Source organism: Corvus brachyrhynchos, unplaced genomic scaffold, assembly GCF_000691975.1.
Source record: "Corvus brachyrhynchos isolate BGI_N302 unplaced genomic scaffold, ASM69197v1 scaffold239, whole genome shotgun sequence".
Classification (NCBI taxonomy): domain Eukaryota; kingdom Metazoa; phylum Chordata; class Aves; order Passeriformes; family Corvidae; genus Corvus; species Corvus brachyrhynchos.
This window is the reverse complement of record NW_008246057.1, coordinates 8,645,098-8,656,886: the sequence shown is the minus strand read 5'-3', so window position 1 is coordinate 8,656,886 and position 11,789 is coordinate 8,645,098. Positions and strand designations below refer to the sequence as shown.

The following is an 11,789-nucleotide window of genomic DNA, read 5'->3' as shown; positions in this document are numbered from 1 at the left end:
TCTAGAAATCCTTGCTCTAGTGCTTTGGTCACTGGGTTATTGCAGATAGAGTAGGAGCACTCTTTTGCCTGCTGGAGGAAGGCAGAACTCCTTCTAATCTCAGGATGGTCTTTTTCTCACCTGCATACTCTCTCTGAATGATATCCCTCTGGCAGGACCCCACTAATAAGCCCCTGAACTCTTCACCTCTCTTTGTCAAAGAGAGTGCACTCCAGTCCCATCTAATAATTTTCTTAATTTCACCACCTTCATACTGTTAGACCACAAACCACAGCCACTGTATCAACCAGACATCTAGCATATATGCAGCTCTTTCTTCCAGACATATAAGTGTGACCCTCCAGTTCCTCAGACAGAAGATATGAGACAAGAATACGCTAAACCTGTTGTGTATTAGAAAAGAGTCAGCCAGTTCATAAAACCCAGTTGTAATTTCAAACTGTTCACAAATCAGTTCTCACACATAAGCAAAGAACTTTTTTTCAGAATAGAGGTTCTTGGCAATGTTCTTCCATTTCTAGGCCCTATACAGAACAGGCCCTATACTTGTTTCTCAAGACTTTCTGCTTCATTTCAAGGCTTGTCTGATCTCTAACAGAGCTTCTGACAATAAATCTTATTGGAGCTAAAAGCCCTGTAGCCCTTTGCATGGTGCTGGCTTTTTCCCCCCTGTCTATGAAAAGCAGCATCAATCTCTCCATCCTTCAGTCATAAGATATATATCCTTGAGATATGCTAGGAAAGAACAGGAACTGGGCTTGGAAAGACAAAACAAAGTGATGAAAGTTAGTGTGGGAAACGAGCTGGGGGGTCATCTGGAGAGCAAGGGGATCTCAATAATAAGTATCCTTTTTATAGTTCTGATTTTTTTAAGACTCAGAAGGATACTTAGAATAAATTAAATATTTGGTAGGTTGTTTCAATTATTCAAATGGCTTTGAAAATATCAGAAATGCTGACAGTGTTTCTTTAAATGTTCTTAAAATGCTTTTCAACACAGAAGCCACTGACTGTGTGGAGGCAGGTATAAAACATACAAGAAGTATATTAGTGAGAGACATGAGGTCTTTTAATACAGTTCAGCCTTTTAAAAATTACTGTTGTCAGGTGAAACCATTAGGTATCCCGTGGAAAATATTTTTACAAGTAAAATCCAGCAGAGCTAGTACTAAAAAAACAGTATTCTGTTTTTACAGTGATTTCATTGTCTTGATGGTGTAACTCAGTGCAGATTGAGTTTCTGTTTTCCCAAGATCATACATCAGTTTTGCGGAAGCACTTCACAGAGTGGAAAAAAAAGTTAGAAAGCTTTAAAATATGACACCATAGTGATGGGATTCACTAACAGTGCCACCGTGAGTATTACAGATGTCAATAGCTCTTTGAACTCTAGTGTCATGCTTACTGTTGTGTACTGTAGCATCATCCACTCCATGGTGCTAGGGGGAAATTCAGGAATGTACACAGAGTGGCTTAATAGGTCTCTTATGGACTTGAAAGGTTAGGAGATTATAAAGATCCTGGATAAATTCTGTTCTGAGGACTCTCATGGTGCTGGGGAAGGTCAATAGATGTTGCAAATACTAGCAAATTTGTGGTGATGGACTTGCTATACTGGCTGAAGGCAGACTTACAGGATGGATGTAGTAGGTGTCTGCAAGGTCAGGTGCCCCTTTGCCAGCATCTTTGGAAGATTCCCCATTTTCTGAGCTAATACAGTCATCTCACGGGTTTTGAGCTTTCTTTTCATCACAAGCATCATCTGCCAACACTCAGCCAGTCAGCAGCTTGTAATTAGCCTCTTCCCATAATAAAGGCACCCAAATTTCAGGGAGCAACCACAGGCCTCACAGATCCTGCTTTTCTGTCTGTGTGTAGCAGATTCTAATAAAAACAACTGCTCTTATTATTCTTTTTTCCCTTTTCTATCTGAAAGCTGTCCACAGAAGTCTGTGAGGTGATTTGAGTTTGGGATCTGGAATTTTTGGATCACAGAGTGAATAAAAACATGTGGGTGATGAGGATCAGAGGGGCCTCACCATGACTGAAGAGACATACACTTCATGCACAGAAATCCACTCATGTTGTCTTCAGTACTCTTCTAGGATGCAGTGGACAGGCACCAGCATATTCTCCTAGTATTTATGTTGTGGAGTGGTGATCAGGGTGATGGACAAATTTGCCCATTTTAAGTTGTAAATAGGTTAGAAATGCCATTTTGATGGGCTTTGGATAATGCATGATTATAAGACATAAAATCCTGATGTCACTGAGCTATTAGTAACATCAGCTAATTCTGCTAGAATTCCTAGAGACTCAGCCGCTCCTCAGGGCTGTGCATCTAAGGAGTAGGAAGCTGTGAAGGTAGGAAGTTAAGTTATAGGAAAACCAGGAGAGCTTCTCTTTGATGTCCTGTGCCCATAACTACTCTCTGCTACAGAAATCTTCATGCTGTCCAAAATACAGAACAGTATTTGCCATTTGATTCAGTTTACTGGTTGAGTGGGTGACCTGTCTCCTACATTGCCAGATCTGAAATGGAAAATGATGGTTGCAGGAAGGAGTGAGCTTAGTTAGCATCATCACCCTAGAAAACAAATTTTTGGGGTAATATATCCAACTCTCTAACATAAACCTTAAAAACTCTTTTTTTGCATAAACTTATTTTCAAGTATGTATTGTTCTGGATGTGTTTTCAAAAGACATTTTTGAAAGTTTTGATGAAAAATGGCTGTGTAGAAGAACTTCACAGAACCAGCCATCCAGTTCTGGCTTACACTAACCATATGCCACTACAGCTTGGAAAGAGTACTGTTCAGAGGAAAATATTGGGAACTGGATTTTAAACTCCAACACATTAATACAAAATTCTGTCATTAATATTTAGTTGAAAAATACTAAAGCTGTCAGTATTGTCTCCTGTGTTTAAATAAACCCATAGGGACAAGAGCTTTGTTTACTATTTTTGTTTTTTTTCTTTCACTTTTTAATTTTTTCTTTTTTTTTTTGCTAATTGTTCATGAACTTAACATCTAACTAAACCTTCATTCACAGATGGGGACTTGTGCATGTGATTTTCAACACTTACCATTGTGCAGGCTCTGTGAAGAAAAGTAGTCCTTTTCCTTACATTATTTATGGCTTTTTCTTGCAGAGAGGTGAGATACTTTAAATGGTTCAATAACTGTCTTCTATTTAATTGTGTCAGCAAGAAGAGTCTACTCTTTCCTGTACTTTCCATTCCCTGGTTCTCTGATTTTCTTCTGGCTGTCTCTGATCTGTAAAGACACAGTCCTGTCTTCCTGAAATTGTATCTTCAGCAGGGATAGCAGGTGAATTGGATCAGATAAAATAAAACCTGATCTGTACACAACCCTAAAACTCAAGCTGAATCAGAATAGTTCCAACTGGCTCCAGTGGCTATTTGACCTTCAAAATCAATGCAGCAAAGAAGTTACTACATTCCTAAATTGCATGGATGTCATTGTTAGTTAGGCACATTTCAAAATATAAACATACACAAAACAGTTTATTAAATTTCCCACAGACCTGGAAGCTCAGAGTAAAACCAGCCATGAAAAGATACTGCAGACATATCAGAATTCTCATGGCTTGGGGGAAGATGAACAGACACAGCAAAAGCATTAAAAATCTTCTGTGGTTCTTTTGCTACTAGGGCCACAATCTTTAAAATGCATACACAAAATAAATTTTTCTTTAGTTTCTTACTAATGAAAGAATCCGTTTCCTGGTCAGTGTCATGCTACAGTAAGTAACCTACTCTTAACCCTTACCCCACCTTAAAGGATAGTACTGTAATCACTAATTTCTTTCTTTCATTTGGGCTAACATTATGTTTTTCAAAGTCCAGTGCTCTATCAGATGAGAAAACCAGCAGTGAGAAGGATGTAACTGCACCCATCCTACCCTGTGTCATGAGAAAGCCTCTGGAGGTGAGTCTGACAGGCGGTGTGACCCCAGCATGGGATTTCTTCACCATCATATATGTCCTCTTAAGTCATCAGTGTGCAGGATCCTTTTTTTTCCTCTTCATGAAAGAGAATGAATGAGAGTACAACTAATAAAACATAAGAGTAGTTAATATAGAAAAAGTGTGATTTTATGTTGCCTCATTTGAAAAATTTCTTTGAATTGTGTTTACAGAACCTGTTAACCAATCTGATGCTCACAATAATAATTGTACTAGTGATAATAACTGTAGTCATTCTACTATGAAATGAACATTGAGGAAAAAGGCTGTGCTACCAATAATCACTGGAATAGACAGCCACTGGAGCATGTAATCTAACAAATCACTGAAGAAATCACCATAACACTTCCTAGATCAATAATACAAATTGTTTGGTACTTACATAAGTGAAAAGAATGAGACCAATGAATGCTATTGTTGCAAATCACTGATCAGCTGCCTTAAAAAAAAAGTGTTAATTTAAAATCCTAAATCTAAAATATGCCTTTGTGTCACAGGTCCTGGTAACAAGCCATTGAAATTTGAATTATGTTTTCAGCTGGTGTAAAGATATAAAACTTCATTGAAGTTAATGGTATCACGCCATTTTAGATCAAGGACTAATTACCTTTAGTTTTGATAGTGAAGCCTAAAAGAACACCACTAAGTGGGTACTTCACTTCATCTTTGATGGCAATGAATGTCTGGATATTGTTTCACTCCTTAGCTAACAGGATGCGTTGGTAGATCTGGAAAGGCCTCTGAAATAAGGGAAAGAAAATTGCCAAGTGGCTGCAACAAAGGAAAAAAAGTAGAAAAAAAGTATCATAACTGAGAGAACAAGAAGGAGAGAAGGGGTAGAGAGTGAGCTCACAGGGAAGGACTTTCAAAGACACCTTGATGTATCTGCTTACCATAGAGAGCACTGTGATTTTCAAAAATGTACATCTTTTGGGGTAGCCATGTTAACAAGAACACCTATGTCTAAACACCATACTTGGGCACGATGTAACAGAGGTTAAAGGTGGCTGAACTCTTGTCAGGTCACTGCAAGTCCGCTGGCAGCTCAGTTTGGAAAGATGCTGCTTCTCTTTTCTCACGTTTTTTTGTGGACAGGAAAAAGTTTGGTATCACTTGGCCTGTGTCAGGGACTTAGGCAGAATGGGAATGAGACAACACCTGGCATTTAAACAGCTGTGAAAATTAAATGCCTTCCAAGTTTAACAACACCTGACCAGTGGTCTGTGGATTTAAAATCTGGGGATATGCTCTGAAGTCCTAGCAGGGTGCACAAAGTCCCTTTGTGGATCATATCTAAAATGTCTTAGAAAATCGTGCAAAGTGTCTAATTCACTTCAGCAACGTTGTACTTAGGTTTAGTTTGGATCTTTGAAACCCACATAATAAAACAAACTTACGAACAAACAAAAACCTTAGTTGAAGATTATTTACCAACCAGTTCAACATGCTTATCTACATTCTTTGTGCAACAGGGATATTAATCCAAAATTATGAAGTGTTTTGTTTTAAAGGAACATTTGTGTTTGATGTCTTAGACAGTTGTGATATTTTCAGCTACTGGGTATAATTATATCTTTAATAAAATTATTGATGGAGCAAAATTGGTAAAAAAAGTTACAATTAAGTAGTAAGACATTCAAGACCAGTGACTGGGATGACTGATTTTTAACAAATTTTTACAATGAATTATTTTGCAGCTTATAATCACTTGTATCAGTTACAAATCAGAACTTAACATGTTTCAGTAGTTTGTATGATTTTTAGAGTTACTTAGATCCTATATAAGTCTAATCATAGATTTTCAATCTTGGAAAGCTTTGTCAAGAAGGGCAAGCTTCCCCTGATATAAAAAAAAATCTAAAATGATAGGGTCTTTCATCTATATAAAAAGACACCAAACTTTGTCACTGTCTTTCTGTGATATGAAAGACAGTTGAGGCAGAACTCAATGGTAATTTTTTTGTCAGAAGGGAATTACCTGTATATACATTGCCAAGGTAGCAAGATAGAGCTGTAGGAGATTCTTTACAGTAATTGCATAAGTTGTGTAATAATAGCAACAAAGATACCATAAACAGCATTACAACAGAAACAAAAGTCCTATTCTTTCAGTTATATTGGATCCAAATCTTTAGTGAAACATTACTTTTTTTAGCAACTTTCATAAGCAAACAAGATTGACAAAGATTAGAAAGGGAAACAAAGGTAAAACAAGTTGTTCATGATTACGAAACAAACCAGTGGCACAAGACAGGAATAAGATAGCCAGTCTTCTTTCTTACAGACTTCTTTTCATATTTACCATCATAAGAATAGCATAAAATTATTAAAATGAACTAATAGAATGCAAATTAAATTAGCATCTGTAGGATTACCATTAGCAAATCATGCATGCATTTTTGCCTAATTGCTACTTACTCTAAATGTAAAAAAGAACAATTCGTCTGCTTAATGCTCAAACCTCGATTATGTAGTATTTGAAGCAGTGAAAATAAAAAAAAACATGCTAAGGGCAGTTATCAGCTGACTAGATCAAAGATCACATTCATAGAGGTCTTAGGTATTTATTAGGTAGGTTTCTGGACTCTGATGTCCACCTCTCTCTGCTTTATTAGGGGAATGCATTTGTAAATGAAAGAGAAAACAGGGAGCAACAACAAAAGATTAAGTGACTTGCTGATTTAGGGAGAAATAAATTGTTGTGTAAGAAGTCAACCTAAAGAACTGTGGTTTCCTATTGACCTGTATGCTTTAAATTTCTGTACTGGCACTGAACTACTCAAAATCCTATTATGTTCCTATATTATCCTTTCTTAGCTCCTCTTTCTCCAGGCTCATCTAAGCTGTGCATTAGCTGATTAAACAGCTGGTTGGTGGCAAAAAAAAAGTGTGATAAGCAAGCTGAATTTACCTTTTCTCAGTAAGAGCTGAAATTGGTCTTTTTTTCCCATGGTTAGTTAACAATTTCCACAAAATTTGTTGAAGTGACTTTGTTACCTTTATCCCTCTGTCAAACTTGACTAAAATTGTCCAGTGGCTTCCAAAGTCATGGTGTCCTGGGTTGCAGTGTATTCTATTACCATCCTCATGAGCTGTTGAAATCAGGTGGGGCAGTGTTTCCTTGCCTCCTCCCCCCAGACTATCTTGCTGTTAATGGCCCATCATTGTCCTGCCGCATGACTCAGAGATAACTCCCTCCGGACTATCTTCTGTTAATGAGCCTATGAGCAATGTCAGCTGACTCTTCTACTACAGGATCACTGCTTCAGAGGACTGCAGCCACCATTCTACCAGACTGCTACCACCACCCTGCCTAACAGGGTGTCAGGTTGTACCTTGACTCTGTCAGTTTGAACCAGTGTTTTCTTTTACTTTTTTTTCCTTTTCTTTAATTTCCATTAAATTGTTATTCTGACTTGGTGCCTCCCACTGGTTTGTTTTCAAACTTGTACACATGGGAGACAGTTGGACAGATATCTGCACAAACAACACAAATCACATCAATATTGTTTCTTTAGGAAAAAATAGGAGAAAATAAATGTAGCAGATCTTGGTTTATTTTTGCATTTTCACAATTTGTTTCTTAGTTTCATTTTGCAAATGTGAATCATAAATGGGTGGTGGTTATTGTTCTCATGGAAGACTTTGGTTTCATCTTCATGCTCTGGAAGATCAATGTGGCCTTGGTTTTTCTGACAAATATCTGGGCTGATTCAAATTCAGCTACTAGATTATACAAAGCACTGAAGTGTAATTAACTAATGATTATTGAAAAAAAATGAGAGAACTTAATAATGTTATTTTTTAGAGCCAATGTCCTAATTGTATCATTAAATAACCAAGAACTTTCATCTCAGTTTTCTGCTTATTAATTTAAAAATAAATGTGAAATTTTGCCAAATTATGGACCGAGTATTTTCTTCAGTTCTTTCACTTTTATTTTTTTCCTGAACGTCTGGAATTTATCTCAAGACCAAAAGTGCTGAAATAATGAGGGATAATATTTGACATGATGAGGGGATGGTGTTCAAGCCTGAACCTTTACAAGAACGTTGCATGACAGTTGTAGCCCAAATTTGCCAAACTGACAATTATTTGTCTCAAGTTCCAAAGAACATGCAAAATGCTGTTGGTTTCCTGAGAAGGAAGGAACACTTAATGAAGGTGGTATTGAGAAATATAACTGCTTTTGAAAAAAACAGGATTCCACAGAACAAAGGGGAATGGGGAATAAATGTCATATTTACTAACAATAGTCCTATTTGCTAACGAAATATTCTGTCTAGAAGAGCAGCAAAATTAGTCTGGATGAAACACCAAGGAAAATATCAGAGGGAACAATAATGTATCAGCAAAAAGGACAAGATGATCTACCCAGTTGGTGCTTGCAACTGTTACAATTCAAATCAGAGTAGTCTGCTGTAACTGAGAATGTCTGGAGTCGTTGTGTTTCTTTTAAAGAGGCAGAGATGCTGCCAATTATGACAATTGTCATAAAGTACTACATTCACTGAAAATCTGTCTGATATTTTTGATGTTTTTGAAGGGTAATGCAGATGTTTCTCCATTCAAGGCTTCATTTATTTTCATGTGAAAAGAAGGAAATAAGAAGAGTGGAAGAGAGACATTTCTGTTCATGTACACTATATCCTTTAAAGGTGGAGACAAGGCAGGAAGACTCTAAAGAAAAAATTCTGGAATAAGTAGTGGAATCTGACATGTATAATCAGCAGCTGATCCTGAACCTGAGGAGGAGAGTTTCATTATTGACAAACCTTTCTTTATAATTTAAATGGTTTCACCATTGAAGAACTGAGCTGCCCAGGCTCTCCAATGGAAAGTTTTTAATAGTGATATAAGAGCTCTATCTCATCTAAAGCCATGTTCAACTGATGTTTCTTTACCCTCCATATTGCAACAAACCTTCTTGAACGCTCCTGCCCCCAGCTCCCTAAGGCTCCTGTCCTTATGTCCTCACTTGCTGAGCAGGTCCTGGCAGGAACTGCAAAGCTTGCACAGGTGATGGGCTCACAAAGGCTGCTTTCTTACTTAACAGCAAATTAACCCCAGTATCTTTGCTCTGTAACAACTGTCCACATGCAGGATCTTGTGATACCTGTCACCCAGTTTTCTCTGTCCATATGTCAGGCAACTAAAGTGAATAATTCTGTCTGACACTATGATCCCTAAGGATACAGAAGCCAGCAGGGGACCATTCATCACATTTGATAGTAGGTATTCAAATGCAGTGAAATGTTCTCAGTTTGTGAACAGCTCTGCTCCACTAAGTGTAGAAGATCTATATGTCTACAGATATCCATCTATATCCAACTATATCCATCTCTCTCTCCATCTCCACCATCTCCCTCTCCCTCCCTCACAGTCCTCCACCTTGTATCTTTATCATCTCTATAAGTGAATTAGATGATACAAAAAGTTTTCCAAAAGTTAAAGATCCCTGAGGTAAATTTGAGCTTCATTTGCATATTCTGCCTTCCATGTAGGATAATTTGAGATCACTCTAACAACAAATGGGGCAAAATGGTAATTAAGAAATTCTGGTACAGGAGTTTGGAAGCCCTGGTTTACCTTTTGTCTGCGACATCTGGGAAAAGGGTCACATAGTCTTTCAGGCATACAACTCCACAGGGAGTGGCAGACTGAAGAAACTGGACCATTTCCACTGCTTTATGCAACCCTTGGTTTCTAGGAACTGCATTGAAAAGGCTTTCTAAAGGGCAAAATGGTGGTGAAAGGCAGGTTTGCTTTCCCACAATATTATATGCACTAGCTCCTCTCCAAGAATATCTGTGCAGGAGGACATGGAGCAGTCAACTGGGAAATGAAAAATGGGAGTACAGAATTAGATTAGCAAGGTAAAGATATTCTGATCACAAAGGGATCTTTTACTTATAAAGTAAGGGCACTGCTGAAACTTGAATCGAGGCTAAAGTAAATTTGACCAGTCTCTTGGCCACAGACATGCTAATAAAAACCTGAAAGTCTCATGTTAGCAATCAAGAGACTGTAATTTGCAGTACAAAATAAATTCATGAAATCATTATGAAACTTCAAAACAAGATCTCATTCAGAGTCTCCAAATTGCCTTCAGTAACTTTATTTCCTTTACAAGGGATAGAAAACTGTAAGGCATTGAAGCAGGATAAAAATGATGAAGGTTTTTCAATGGGCTCATTGTAGGAATAAAGAAAATAAACTATCAAACTGGCCTTTATTGTCAAGGTAAATAGACATTTTTGTGCTGAACATTTCTACAGTGATTTGTGAGACACACTGTCTCCATGTAAAGTTTACATCTATATCCTATTCACATTTTGGTCCCGAATACAGCAAGAAAAAATAGGTTAAAATAACTGTGAATTATTCTCCAAAAAATTATGTCACCATTACCTCAGAGTAAATGTGTCTTTAGTTTTTTGTTGCTCCTTAAATAGCTTTTTTGTGCTGCTAGAGTTTAAGCACTGCTGGAACTCTGTCAATTCTTGACCTTATTTTTTTTCTTGCCTAAGTAAGGAAAACTCCCAGCTGATTGTAAGAGTGCTCTGTTGCCATTACAAAAGACCCTCTTCTTTGGGAAAAAAAAAGCTGAATTTCCGGTGTGAGATCATCAGGTTCAAGAAAAGGAGAAAAAATGCCCTTAAAAAAATAGCTGAAGCAGACAGCAGAGCAGGAATTGGTGATTGTCTGGCAGACAGTCAGATCAACAGTCATGGCAAGGAACGAGGAACACTGGCTCTGCAGCTGCAGGCTAAAAAAAAAATTGGTGAGTCTCTAAACAGTGAGCATTTATCAACAACTGGAAGCATTTAGACAAAGCAAGTAATTTTTCATTGTTCTCTTTTTATAAGCATTTTTTTGCTACATTTTTCTCCATTCAAAAAGGCAATTAACATACTGAGTTCTCATCACTCCTTCTGAGAGCTTTCTCTCCTTTCTAGGACTGACAAAGTAGTCTAGGACTGCACACAAGCAGTTTTTGGCATGACTAAAAGATCTGGGGGCAAGGCAGATAGTCTGAATAATTTATTTATTTTTAATGGGATAAAAGAGGCACTGTTCCAAACAAGCTGAATTCTGGTGGGAAAGAGCTTGTTCCTCCCCAGTTATGCTCTGTGTTCGAAGTACTCTTTAGAAGTTTAGGACCTTGGCCAAATAATACTTGGTCCCTTTCAGATGCCTTGGGCTACACTGCTGAGACAGAGAGAAGCAGAGTTCATGGACTGATCACTTTGCATGGAATTTCAGTTTACTGTCATTGAAGACCTCACAAAGTTGAGAGAGGCATCACAGGCTTGCTCTCTCCTCTTACTACTGTGGCTTCTCAGAAGGATACGTGCACTGCAGTTGTTAAAAACTGGGGTAGAAAGAAACGTGAGTATTAAAAGTAAGTTATGAGTGGTGGGATGTGACACTAATGACAAAGTTTTGGTTTAACTCTTACCAGAAGGATAAAGTCACAGAGCAACCACACTGTAATCATGAGATATCATTGTCTTACCCCTTATGATTTCCTTTGGCATGAGGGCCATGCTGGTACAATCTGTCCCTATCCTCAGCATGCAACAGAGGGCTTTTTCCTTTCTTCATGAATTCAAAGACTGCACATAACAGGGAGGCAAAATGCTTTGTAAAGTGCTGCAATACAGAGGGAAAGCTCAGCATACATAGGAGTGCATCCTAGGCAGGAGCATATGTTGATTGGAGGGAGAACCCTCCCTGTCAATATGCCTTCTGGGGCCTGTAAAAGAAAATTAGATAAACACAAAAAAATGTGTGT

The 11,789-nt window shown here is 37.8% G+C and overlaps 1 long non-coding RNA gene across 2 annotated transcripts in view; it reads left to right on the top strand.

Moving 5' to 3' along the window:
* Positions 1-11,394, top strand: part of LOC108449563 — a 21,006-nt gene extending 9,612 nt beyond the window's left edge. Inside the window, exons 4-7 of one of the 2 annotated variants that reach the window (XR_001865779.1) lie at positions 3,055-3,158; positions 3,867-3,953; positions 10,522-10,775; positions 11,186-11,394. This is a non-coding gene — a long non-coding RNA (uncharacterized LOC108449563). Of the gene's footprint in view, positions 1-3,054; positions 3,954-10,521; positions 10,776-11,185 lie in introns of both variants that reach the window. The other variant, XR_001865778.1, reaches the window with a different exon arrangement.
* The last annotated feature ends 395 nt before the right edge of the window (positions 11,395-11,789 follow it).